The following is a 13,765-nucleotide window of genomic DNA, read 5'->3' on the forward strand; positions in this document are numbered from 1 at the left end:
ACCAGTTGAAACCTTTTATGTGTGCCTACCATTTTGTCACACAGAAATTAAAAAGATGTGTGCTCAAAAGTTAAGATTCAATAAAATCAATCATTTGTTTCTGCTTTGTCCAGGATATTCTTAAGTAAAACTTCTGTTTTGTTTTGTTTGTTTGTTTTTAATGATTGTTATTTTGGGTTTTAAACACTGAAGTACTGACATTGAAGGCTAAAATGACTCTAAGTACAGTTTCCCACTGCCTTTATTTGTGCTCAGGAACCAGCAGTTTGCCCACCATTTCCTTTGCACCATTAGTGGAAGTGTTAATACAGAAAAGGTCAATGACATCTTTGTATTAAGAATAGTTTTGACCTGTGGAATTCCTGAAAGAGTCTCAGATGATTTTCATGGGTCTCTGGAGCATATTTTGAAGATTGTTGGGAGATCTCTGTGTGCAAGTGGCACATATCATGTTCCCACATTTAAACCACATAGCCCCACCTGACTGCTGCAAAAGAGGAAGAGGCAGCTAGCTGCTCTCCAAAATCCATATAGCCCTGTTCTTCCTGGGCAAACAATAGGCATGCATGCCCAGGGAAAGAGAAAAACATGACATTTGATGAGCACCTAGCCACTTATGTCCTAGTCTGCCTTTCTGGTGACCAGATTACCATATTGGTGACCTTTATTTCCACACAGAACACACCTCATCCCCAAAAGATAAACCAAATCCCATCCATTCACTGCATCCAGCTCCAAGTGTAGGATCTCTGGCTGATATGCATTCTTCTCCGTCATATCTCCACATGGTGCTTCATGAATTTGTTAACTTTCCCCAGCTACTGCCCCTCTCCTTATTCAAGATCAGGGACAAGGTGACTGCAATAAACAAAATTTGGGAAGGGGAAGACACACAGTAAGACACACAGTAGTTACTGTTCTATAGCAATGATGAGATTCTGCTAGTCAAGCTTGTGCTGGCAGTAGGGGAAAGTCCTACTCTGTCTTCCATGAAGAACTCTTTTCCCACTGGTTTTTGGTGACCCTTAACTGCAGTCTTTGGAAGGTTCTTCCTTGCCCACTATCTTCCATAACTAACCTGAAGTGGATGTTAGGGAATATTCCTGTCTTGAGGTTTCTTCCTATTTCATAGTCATTTCTTACCTATGCAGTTTTGGAGATCTGAGGATTAGTTTCTAAGTGGTATATTTTAGACTAAGATTTTGGATGAATTCTTTGACAGAGTTTAATAACTCACTGCTCATCTGATTTGTTTGATTCTAGCTCCATGCCTGTAACCCCACCCAGTTTTTTCTTAGACTGCAGCCTTAGGACTCCTATATTTTACTTTTTGCCTCTGTGCCTCTCTTTCTCAGTAGTATCTCTCCAGAGACATCTGCAACAATAATAGAGTTGGAAAGAAACGGGGCAATTTTAATTTAGTCTTTGCTTCAGGGTTTAATGTATATAACGTAGAATTTCAAGCAATCTCCTGTAGCCCAAGATACTTTTAAGTTTTGGAAAGTAATGTTTAGACATAATTGGCTTTTTCAGCAGTCTAAGGCTTTCAGTTTCTGTGCTCTCTCCCCTTTTATTTCTGCTTGCAAGCCAACTAGTTTTTTCCTGAGTACTTTCTTTCTTGTAATGCCTTGCTAACCACAGCAGTGATAAGCCATTAGTCACTAACCTTTTGGCACTTTGTAACCTCTTCTCTAAATTAGATCTACATACTGTGTCTGCCCTCCACATTATCACAGGCAGTAGTTTCACATAGTTATCTGCTCTGTTTCCTTTGCTGTCAGCCACTAGGCAGATGTCACATATTTTAGATTTTTTTTCTAGAAGCTCCCCCTTCAAGGTGTCTCTGTCTACACTAGTGTAGAGTAGACTAATGTGGCATATGTATTCAATAATTATCTAATGTCTAAAACACAACAGAAGTTTACTTACTATTCGTCTAATAAAGTTGGGAATGGTGTGTGGAGGCATCGAGGAGGCCCTGCTCCCTGCAGTTATTAAGGACCTGTTTGAAGGAAGTTGTATTGTTTTCAACCATGGCTTCCTTCCAGCTGGGCACCTTCCTGTGGCTAGCTATTAGTTATGTGCCTGCTTGTACTCAAGGGAGGCTAGGAAATGAAGTATAGATGTGTATCTGGGAAACAAGTTGTCACTGTCCTATAAAAATGAACATTGGCATTGACCAAGCATTGCAACTTTTGAGTATACACTAAAGAAGCTCTTAAAAATATAAACCAGGTGACATGTATAAAAATGTTCAGTAGTGTATAGGTGGCTCAGTTGGTTGAGCGTCCAGCTCTTGACTTTGGCTCAGATCATGATCTCAGGGTCATGAGATTGAGCCTTACATCAGTCTTGATGCTCAGCATGGAGTCTGCTTGTCCATCTCTTTCCTCCTTCTGCCTCCCCTGCCCATGCTCTCTCCCTCTCAAATAAATAAATAAAAATCTTTAAAAAAATGTTCATAGCAGCACTATTCTTAATAGCAAAAATACTGAAAACAACCAGATATTCACTGGAATATGGAATATTATTAATGTAGATGATAAATATGTGATATAATATGTAATGTGAAGTATAAACATGGTGAAATGTAATAAATCTCAAAAAATGGCATGGATAAGTCTTAGTATTATAATACTAGTGGGGAAAAAAGCTAGTTTCAAAAGACTATACAGCATATACTATTTTTTTAAGATTCAGAATTTTAAAAAGCCACATTTTAAGAATGTATACATTGTGGTAAAACCCTGAAGGGAACAAAAAGCAGAAATCATGAGCATACTTACTGGTTGAGAGGTATAAAAAGGAAATAAGGGAGGAACACAAAGTAGATACCATGATACTAGTAATGATCTAGTTTTTAAGTTTCAGTGGTGATTTGTACACTCTTATTAGGGACTATAAAGTATTATATATTCTTTTGTATGTATCAAAATATTCCTAATTAAAAAATTTGAGATAAGTTTGAAAGGTATGAAGGTATACTACATTTTTTCTTTTCTTGATTTGTTTCCTGATTAGTTTTTGTTGATGTACCTAACTAACCACCTTGTTACTTCATCTCCCCTTGGCTGTCTTTTAAGGTTAGGTACCTCTAATCTTCATAAATATTTTGTTTCCCACTTCTTATTCAGAACCATTTTTTGTGTTCCAACCTTTTGAATCACACTTTGCTAAGTTCACTGTTAATTTCTCAAATTATGTTTATTAAAATTCAGTTACTTTTTTCGTTCTGTATTGTAATTTAGTTCAATCTTAATAATATATTCTTTTTTTCCAATTTATTTATTTTCAGAAAAACATTATTCATTATTTTTTCACCACACCCAGTGCTCCATGCAAGCCATGCCCTCTAAAATACCCACCACCTGGTACCCCAACCTCCCACCCCCCCCGCCACTTCAGACCCCTCAGATTGTTTTTCAGAGTCCATAGTCTCTCATGGTTCACCTCCCCTTCCAATTTACCCAATTCCCTTCTCCTCTCTAACGCCCCTTGTCCACCATGCTATTTGTTATGCTCCACAAATAAGTGAAACCATATGATAATTGACTCTCTCTGCTTGACTTATTTCACTCAGCATAATCTCTTCCAGTCCCGTCCATGTTGCTACAAAAGTTGGGTATTCATCCTTTCTGATGGAGGCATAATACTCCATAGTGTTTATGGACCACATCTTCCTTATCCATTCATCCGTTGAAGGGCATCTTGGTTCTTTCCATAGTTGGGCGACCGTGGCCATTGCTGCTATAAACATTGGGGTACAGATGGCCCTTCTTTTCACGACATCTGTGTCTTTGGGGTAAAATACCCAGGAGTGCAATTGCAGGGTCATAGGGAAGCTCTATTTTTAATTTCTTGAGGAATCTCCACACTGTTCTCCAAAGAGGCTGCACCAACCTGCATTCCCACCAACAGTGTAAGAGGGTTCCCCTTTCTCCACATCCTCTCCAACACATGTTGTTTCCTGTTTTGTTAATTTTGGCCGTTCTAACTGGTGTAAGGTGATATCTCAATGTGGTTTTAATTTGAATCTCCCTGAGGGCTAATGATGATGAACATTTTTTCATGTGTCTGATAGCCATTTGTATGTCTTGATTGGAGAAGTGTCTGTTCATATCTTCTGCCCATTTTTTGACGTGTTTGCCTGTTTCATGTGTGTTGAGTTTGAGAAGTTCATTATAGATCCTGGATATCAACCTTTTGTCTGTACTGTCATTTGCAAATATCTTCTCCCATTCCGTGGGTTGCCTCTTTGTTTTTTTGACTGTTTCCTTTGCTGTGCAGAAGCTTTTGACTTTGATGAAGTCCCAAAAGTTTATTTTCGCTCTTGTTTCCTTTGCCTTTGGAGACGTATCTTGAAAGAAGTTGCTGTGGCTGGTATCGAAGAGATTACTGCCTATGTTCTCCTCTAGGATTCTGATGGATTCCTGTCTCACGTGGAGGTCTTTTATCCATTTTGAGTTTATCTTTGTGTACGGTGTAAGAGAATGGTCGAGTTTCATTCTTCTACATATAGCTGTCCAGTTTTCCCAGCACCATTTAGTGAAGAGACTGTCTTTTTTCCACTGTATATTTTTTCCTGTTTTGTCGAAGATTAATTGACCGTAGAGTAGAGGGTCCATATCTGGGCTCTCTACTCTGTTCCACTGGTCTATGTGTCTGTTTTTATGCCAGTACCATGCTGTCTTGGTGATCACAGCTTTGTGATAATAATATATTCTACCTGGATTTCCTTTCCTATGTTGATTTTGCAAATCTCCCTTCTTCAGCTCCATAGTGCAATGATCTAACATTGGAAATTTTCACTTTTTCTATCATTCAGTTGACTTCTATTAAAAGTTAAGTTTTTCTTCTAGAAACTCAGTGATAGATTCCTTAAGATCACTAGCATTATGGCAGAAGTAGATTCATCATTGTTTAAGCATCTTGAATTTTGCATGAAGTCACTGATCTTTACACTGTTTTTGTTAATATGTCTTTTAGGGTGGGGATTCAGTAGATAGGTGATGGAGATTAAGTACTACACTTACTATGGTGAGCACTGAGTAATATAGAGAATTGTTGAGTCACTATATTGTACACCTAAAACTAATAAAACACTGATAACTATACTGGAATTAAAGAACTTAATAAAGTTTTTAAAAATTAAAATTAAAAAAATGTCTCTTAAGTAACTTTAGTCACTGACTAACATCTTTTTATGATGTGTTTTATTTTAATTACTATTTAGTGCTCAATATTTATGATGAAATCTTTATTCATAAGATAGTAATTGAATAATTGGATTATTCAATTAATGATAAAAGTATCTGTTCTTTTTTAGAAAATGTAATGGTTTCAAATCTTAATAACTTAGTTTTAACTTCCCTTGAAAATATGGGGAGTTGAAACCAAAAAGAGACTACATTCATATGAAGGTAGTTTTGCTGTTGTAGAGTTGTTTTCTCTTTGTAGTCTTTTCTTTATTATATATGTATTTTTTATTAACATGTAATGTATTATTTGTTTCAGGGGTTCAGGTCTGTAAATCATCAGTCTTACACAGTTCACAGCACTCACCATAGCACATACCTCCGCAATGTCCATCACCCAGCCACCCCATTGCCCCTCCCCCACAGCAGCCCTCAGTTTGTTTCCTGATATTAAGAGTCTCTTCCAGTTTGTCTCCCTCCCCAGTGCCATCTTGTTTCATTTTTCCCTCCCTTACCCACATGATCCCCCATCCTGCCTCTCGAATTCCTCAGATTAGAGAGATCATATGATAATTGTCTTTCTCTCATTGACTTATTTCGCTCAGCATAATACCCTCTAGTTCCATGCATGTTGTCACAAATGGAAAGATTTTGGGTTTTTTTGATGACTGCATAATATTCCATCATGTATATATACCACCTCTTCTTTATCCATTCATCGGTTGCTGGACATTTAGCTTCTTTCCATAGTTTGGCTATTGTGGACGTTGCTGCTATAAATGTTCGGGTGCATGTGCCCCTTCGGAGCACTACATTCGTATCTTTACGGTAAATACCCAGTAGTGCGATTGCTGGGTCGTAGCGTAGCTCTATTTTCAATGCTGTTTTCCAGAGTGGTTGCACCAGCTTGTATTGCACCAGCTTGTTGGTTGCACCAACACTGGAGAAGGGTTCCTCTTTCTTCATATCCTCGCCAACATCTGTCAATTACTGACTTGTTAAATTTAGCCATTCTGACTGGTGTGAGGTGATATCTCATTGAAGCTTTGCTTTGTATTTCCCTGATGCCGAGTGATGTGGAGCACGTCTTCACGTGTCTGTTGGCCATTAGATGTCATCTTTGCAGAAATGTCTGTTTATGTCTTAGACCATTTCTTGACTGGATTATTCTTTGGGTGTTGAGTTTGATAAGTTCTTTATAGATTTTTTTTATACTAGCCCTTTATCTGATATGTCATTTGTGAATGTCTTCTCCCATTCTGTCGGTTGTCTTTTGGTTTTGTTGACTGTTTCCTTTGTTGTGCAGAAGCTTTTGATTTTGATGAAGTCCCAATAGTTCATTTTTGCCCTTGCTTCCCTTGCCCTTGGTGATGTTTCTAGGAAGAAATTGCCGTGGCTGAGGTCAAAGAAGTTGCTGCCTGTGTTCTCAATGATTTTGAGGGATTCCTGTCTCACACTGAGTTCTTTCATCTATTTTGAGTCTATTTCTATGTGTCTGTTTTTGTCCCAGTACCATACTGTCTTGATGATGACAGCTTTGTAATAGAGCTTGAAGTCTGGAATTGCAATGCCTCCAACTTTGGCTTTCTTTTTCAACATTCTTCTGGCTATTCGGGGTCTTTTTTGGTTCCATATAAATTTTAAGATTATATTTTCCATTTCCTTGGGGAAAAATGATGGTATTTTGATAGGGATTGCATTAAATGTGTAGATTGCTTTAGGTAGCATAGACATTTTCACAATATTTGTTCTTCCAATCCATGAGCGTGGAATGTTTTTCCATTTCTTTGTGTCTTCCTTCATTTCTTTCATAAATACTTTATAGTTTTCTGAGACCAGATTCTTTGCCTCTTTGGTTAGGTATATTCCTAGGTATCTTATGGTTTTGAGTCCAGTTGTAAATAGGATTGACTCCTTAATTTCTCTTTGTTCTGTTTTGTTGTTGGTGTATAGAAATGCAACTGATTTCTGCGTGTAGATTTTATATCATGACACTTTACTTAATTACTGTATGAGTTCTAGCAGTTTTGGAGTGGAGTATTTTGGGTTTTCCACATAAAGTATCATATCTGCAAAGAGTGACTTCTTCTTTGGTGACTTGGATGCCTTTTATTTCTTTTTGTTGTCTGATTGCTGAAGCTAGGCCTTCTATATTTGATCTTAGCCAAAAGGCCAAGAAGCAATGAGGCTAGGACTGCTAGTACTTTGTTGAATAGTAGTGGTGATAGTGTACAGCCCTGCCATGTTGCTGACCTTAGGGGAAAAACTCTCAGTTTTCCCCCATTGAGAATGATATTCACTGTGGGTTTTTCATAAATGGCTTTGATGATATTGAGGTATATACCCTCTATCCCTACATTTTGAAGAGTTTTGATCAAGAAAGAATGCTGTACTTTGCCAAATGCTTTTTCAGGGTCTATAGAAAGTATCATATGGTTCTTGCTCTTTCTTTAATGTATCAGATTGATTGGTATATGGATGTTGAACGAGCCTTGCAGCCGAGGAATAAATCCCACTTCATCATGGTGAATAATCCTTTCAATGTACTGTTGGATCTTAGTGGCTAGTATTTTGGTGAGCATTTTTGCATCCATGTTCATCAGGGATATTGGTCTGTAATTCTCCTTTTTGATGGGGTCTTTATCTGGTTTTGGGATCAAGGTAATACTAGCCTCATAAAATGAGTTTGGAAGTTTTCCTTCCATTTCTATTTTTTGCAACAGTTTCAGAATAGGTATTAATTCTTCTTTAAATGTTTGGAAGAATTCCCCTGGGTAGCTGTCTGGCCCTCGGCTCTTGTTTTTTGGGAGATTTTTGATGACTGCTTCAATCTCCTTACTGGTTATGGGTCTGTTCAGGTTTTCTGTTTCTTCCTGGTTCAGTTGTGGTAGTTTATATGTCTCTAGGAATGCATCCATTTCTTCCAGATTGTCTACTTTGCTGGCATATAGTTGCTTGTAATAGGTTCTTAAAATTGTTTGTATTTCTTTGGTGTTGGTTGTGATCGCTCCTCTTTCATTCATGATTTCATTAATTTGGGTCCTTTCTCTTTTCTTTTTGATAAGTCTGGCCAGGGGTTTATCACTCTTATTCTTTCAAAGAACCAGCTCCTAGTTTCGTTTCTCTGTTCTACTCTTCTTTTGGTTTCTATTTCATTTATTTGTGCTGTGATCTTTATTATTTCTTTTCTCCTGTGGGGTTTAGGTTTAGGCTTTATTTGATGTTTTTTTCTCCAGCTCCTTTTGGTGTAGGGTCCGGATTTGTATTTTTGAGGCTGTTCTTGTTTCTTGAGAAAGGCTTGTATTGGTGTATACATCCCTCTCAGGACCAGCTTTGTTGTATCCCAAAGATTTTGAACAGTTGTGTTTTCATTTTTATTTTTTTCCGTGAGTTTTAAAATTCTTCTTTAATTGTCTGGTTGACCCCTTCATTCTTTAGTAGGATGCTCTTTAGCCTCCATGTGTTTGAGTTCTTTCCAACTTTCCTCTTGTGGTTGAGTTCGAGTTTCAAAGCATTCTGTTCTGAAAATATGCAGGGAATGATCCCAATCTTTTTGGTACCGGGTGAGACTTGATTTGTGACCCAGAATGTGATCTATTCTGGAGAATGTTCCGTGTGCACTAGAGAAGAATGTGTATTCTGATGGAATATTCTGAATATATTTGTGATGTCCATCTGGTCCAGCTTGTCATTTAAGGCCTTTATTTCCTTGTTGATCTTTTGCTTGGATGATCTGTCCATTTCAGTGAGGGGGTTATTAAAGTCCCCTACTATTATTGTATTATTGTCAATGTGTTTCTTTGATTTTGTAATTAATTGGTTTATATAATTGGGTGATCTCATGTTAGGGGCATAGATATTTAAAATTGTTAGATCTTCTTCTTGGATAGACCCTTTAAGTATATAATTGTCCTTCTTTGGGTCTTATTATAGTCTTTGGCTTAAAATCTAATTTATCTGATACAAGGATTGCTACCCCAACTTTCTTTTGATGACCATTAGCATGGTAAGTGTTTTCCACCACTTCACTTTAAATCTGGAGGTGTCTTTGGCTCGAAAATGAGTTTCTTGCAGACAGAGTATCAGTGGAGCTTGTTTTTTAATCCATTCTGATACCCAGTGTTTTTTGATTGGGGCATCTAGCCCATTTACATTCAGGGTAACTATTGAAAGGTATGAATTTAGTGCCATTGCATTGCCTGTAAGGTGACTGTTTCTGTATGTTGTCTCTGTTCCTTTCTGGTCTGTTACTTCTAGGTTCTCCTTTGCTTAGAGGACCCCTTTCAATATTTCTTGTAGGGCTAGTTTGGTGATAGCCGATTCTTTTAGTTTCTGTTTTTCCTGGAAGCTTTATATTTCTTCTATTTTCAGGGACAGCCTAGCTAGATATAGCATTTTGGCTGCATATTTTTCTCGTTTAGTTCTCTGAATATATCATGTCAGTCCTTTCTGGCCTGCCAGGTCTCTCTGGATAGGTCTGCTGCCAGTCTACTATTTCTACTGCTGTAGGTTACAGACTTCTTGTTCCGAGCTGCTTTCAGGATTTTCTCTTTAATACTGAGACTTCTATGTTTTACTATTAGATGATAGGCTGTTGACGTATTTTTATTGATTTTGAGGTGGATTCTCTTTGCCTCCTGGATTTTGATGCCTGTTCTTGTCGCCAAATTAGGGAAATTCTGCATTATAATTTGCTCTAATATACCTTCTGCCCCTTTCTCTCTTTCTTCTTGTTATGGGATCCCGATTATTCTAACATTATTTCATCTTATGGTATCACTTATCTCTCAAATTCTCCTCTCATGTAAAGTAGCTGTTTATCTCATTTTTTCTCAGTTTCTTTATTCTCCATCATTTGGTCTTCTATATTACTAATTCTCTCTTCTGCCTCATTTAACCTAGCAGTAAGACCCTCCATTTTTTTATTGCATCTCATTAATAACATTTTTTATTTCAACTTGGTTAGATTTTAGTTCTTTTATTTCCCCAGAAAGGGTTTTTATTTCCCAGAAAGGGATTCCCTAGTGTCCTATGCTTTTTTCAAGCCCAACTAGCATCTTGATAATCATCATTTTGAACTCTGGTTCTACATCTGACATCTGATATCCATATTGATTAGGTCCCTAGCTGTCAGTACTGCCTCTTGTTCGTTTGAGGTGAGTTTTTCTGCCTTGTTATTTTATCCAGATAAGAATAGCTGAGTGAGAGAACAAAATACTAAAAATGTAGCAGCGACCTCAGAAAAACATACACTAACCAAATCAAAAGAGATCCAAAACAGAGCCACACATTTGATTTTGGGTGTATTTTGGTATGTTAGAAGAAACTGCCTTCCAAAATTTTAAAGAAAGAAAAACTTATATATATACAAAAATAAGGGTAAACATGATGAAGGGATGGAATATGGCTGTAAAGATGGAAATTAAAAGATTCTAAAAAAGGAATTGAGAAGATAAGAAGTTGGTTGAAATAAGAAGGGGAAAAAAAAAAGGAGAGAATGTGATCTGGCTGGAGACTAGGAAAAAAAGCCACACACTAGATTTAGCATATATTTTGATCTGTTAGAAGAAACTGTATCCCAAAATTTTAAAGAAAGAAAAACTTAACATGTATACAGAAAACAAGGTTAAATACAATGAAGCAATAGAATATGACTATAACAATGAAAATTTTAAAAGTTTTTTAAAAGTATTGATAAGATAGGGGCGCCTGGGTGGCTCAGTGGGTTAAGCCGCTGCCTTCGGCTCAGGTCATGATCTCGGGGTCCTGGGATCGAGTCCTACATCGGGCTCTCTGCTCAGCAGGGAGCCTGCTTCCTCCTCTCTCTCTCTCTGCCTCTCTGCCTATTTGTGATTTCTCTCTGTCAAATAAATAAATAAAATCTTTAAAAATAAGTAAACAAAAGTATTGATAAGATAAAATAGTTTAAAATGGTGAAAATAGGAAAGAGGAAAAATAAAAATATATAAGATAAAGAAATTTTTTCTTAATTTAACTTTGCTTGACTTATTTAACTTAGCATAATCTCTTCCAGTCCCGTCCATGTTGATACAAAAGTTGGGTATTCATCCTTTCTGATGGAGGCATAATACTCCATAGTGTATATGGACCACATCTTCCTTATCCATTCATCCGTTGAAGGGCATCTTGGTTCTTTCCACAGTTTGGTGACCATGGCCCTTGCTGCTATGAACACTGGGGTAGAGATGGCCCTTCTTTTCACTACATCTGTATCTTTGGGGTAAATACCCAGGAGTGCAATTGCAGGGTCATATGGAAGCTCTATTTTTAATTTCTTTTTTTTAAAAGATTTTATTTATTTATTTGACAGAGAGAGATCACAGTAGGCAGAGAGGCAGGCAGAGAGAGGGGAAGGGAAGCAGGCCCCTGCCGAGCAGAGAGCCCGATGTGGGACTCGATCCCAGGACCCTGAGATCATGACCTGAGCCGAAGGCAGCTGCTTAACCCACTGAGCCACCCAGGCACCCTATTTTTAATTTCTTGAGGAATCTCCACACTGTTCTCCAAAGAGGCTGCACCAACTTGGATTCCCACCAACAGTGTAAGAGGGTTCCCCTTTCTCCACATCCTCTCCAACACATGTTGTTTCCTGTCTTGCTAATTTTGGCCATTGTAACTGGTATAAGGTGGTATCTTAATGTGGTTTTAATTTGAATCTCCCTGATGGCTAGTGGTGATGAACATTTTTTCATGTGTCTGTTAGCCATTTGTATGTCTTCATTAGAGAAGTGCTGTTCATATCTTCTGCCCATTTTTTTAATATGATTGTCTGTTTTGTGTGTGTTGAGTTTGAGGAGTTCTTTATAGATCCTGGTTATCAATCTTTTGTCTGTGCTGTCATTTGCAAATATCTTCTCCCATTCCATGGGTTACCTCTTTGTTTTTTTGACTGTTTCCTTTGCTGTGCAGAAGCTTTTGATCTTGATGAAGTCCCAAAAGTTCATTTTTGCTTCTGTTCCCTTTGCCTTTGGAGACATATCTTGAAATAAGTTGCTGTGGCTGATATTGAACAGGTTACTGCCTATGTTCTCCTCTAGGATTCTGATGGATTCCTGTCTCACATTGAGGTCTTTTATCCATTTTGAGTTTATCTTTGTGTAAAGTGTAAGAGAGTGGTTGAGTTTCATTCTTCTACATATAGCTGTCCAATTTTCCCAGCACCATTTAGTGAAGAGACTGTCTTTTTTCCACTTTATATTTTTTCCTGTTTTGTCGAAGATTATTTGACCATAGCGTTGACGGTCCACATCTGGGCTCTCTACCCTGTTCCACTGGTCTATGTGTCTGTTTTTATGCCAGTACCATGGTGTCTAGCAGAGAAAGTCAATTATCATATGGTTTCACTTATTTGTGGAGCATAACAAATAACATGGAGGACAAGGGGAAATGGAGAGGAGAAGGGAGTTGAGGGAAATTGGAAGGGGAGGTGAACCATGAGAGACTATGGACTCTGAAAAACAATCTGAGGGTTTTGAAGGGGCAGGGGTGGGAGGTTGGGGGAACCAGGTGGTGGGTATTAGGGAGGGCACGGATTGCATGGAGCACTGGGTGTGGTGAAAAAATAATGAATAATGTTTTTCTGAAAATAAAGAAATTGGGAAAAAAATGTTAAAAAAAATTTTTTTTTTAAATTTTACTTCGCAAGACTAAAGGATCATGGGGGGGGGGGAAGCCATGAATTCTATGTGTTGCTTCCTCTAGTTCTATTCCACAGTTCTCATTGATTCGTGAACTTGGTCTTGGCTTGATGTTCTTGCTGATCTTCTGGGGGGGTGGCCTGTTGCAGTGATTCTCAAATGTCTTTGCGCTGAGGCAGAATTGCACCGCCCTTTCCAGGGGCCAGGCTAACTAATCTTGGGTTTGCTCTTGGGAGCTTTTGTTCCCCGAACCCTTTCCATATAGCTTTGGAGGATGGGAATGAAGATGGCGGCCTCCCAATCTCTGGTGCCAGAGGAGCCAAGAGCTCAGGGCCCTGGTCCTTAGTGTGCCCTCAGAGAAAAGCAATCAGTACCTCCTGTCTCCCTGATCTCTGGCTGCAGTCCAGGCTCACTCAGCCTATGACTGAGCGTTTCTGTCTCTGGTGCATGGCCCCATTTGGAGTCTCCAAGCCCAGCAGATTCCTGCCACATGCTCCCCCACCACTCCTTCCAGAAGGATAGGGTCTCTCCAGATCTGCCACTTGTGGAGTCCCTACTCAAGGATCAGTGTCCCACCTGTGCCTTGGATCACAGTTTAAGGTAATCCTGAGATGAGAGCCCACTGCTCACCTCTGTCTCTGCAGCCAGCTTCCCTAGTTTGATACCTGGGGGATCTGCCACACTCAGACACCCCTGGTCTTTTTGTGACCCTTAGGGTCCTGAGCCCACACTGTCCCTACAAGGGCCCCCCCCTTAGCTTCTGGAGCAATGTCCCTTAGTGGAGCACTCTTCTAAAAGTTCCGATTTTGTGCTCCCCCTGTGATCTGTCTTCCTTAATGTTGTCTTGGATTCACTTCTCTTCAAGTCCTACCTTCCAGAAAGTGGTGCTTTTCTGTTCTTAGAATTGCCGCT

The 13,765-nt window shown here is 38.7% G+C and overlaps 1 protein-coding gene across 3 annotated transcripts in view; it reads left to right on the forward strand.

Annotated features, from left to right (window-relative positions):
* FBXL2 (F-box and leucine rich repeat protein 2) overlaps window positions 1-13,765 on the forward strand; it is a 164,304-nt gene that overhangs the window by 65,567 nt on the left and 84,972 nt on the right. The gene's annotated exons all lie outside the window — the stretch shown is intronic.

Source organism: Neovison vison, chromosome 6 (genome assembly GCF_020171115.1).
Source record: "Neovison vison isolate M4711 chromosome 6, ASM_NN_V1, whole genome shotgun sequence".
NCBI lineage: Eukaryota > Metazoa > Chordata > Mammalia > Carnivora > Mustelidae > Neogale > Neogale vison.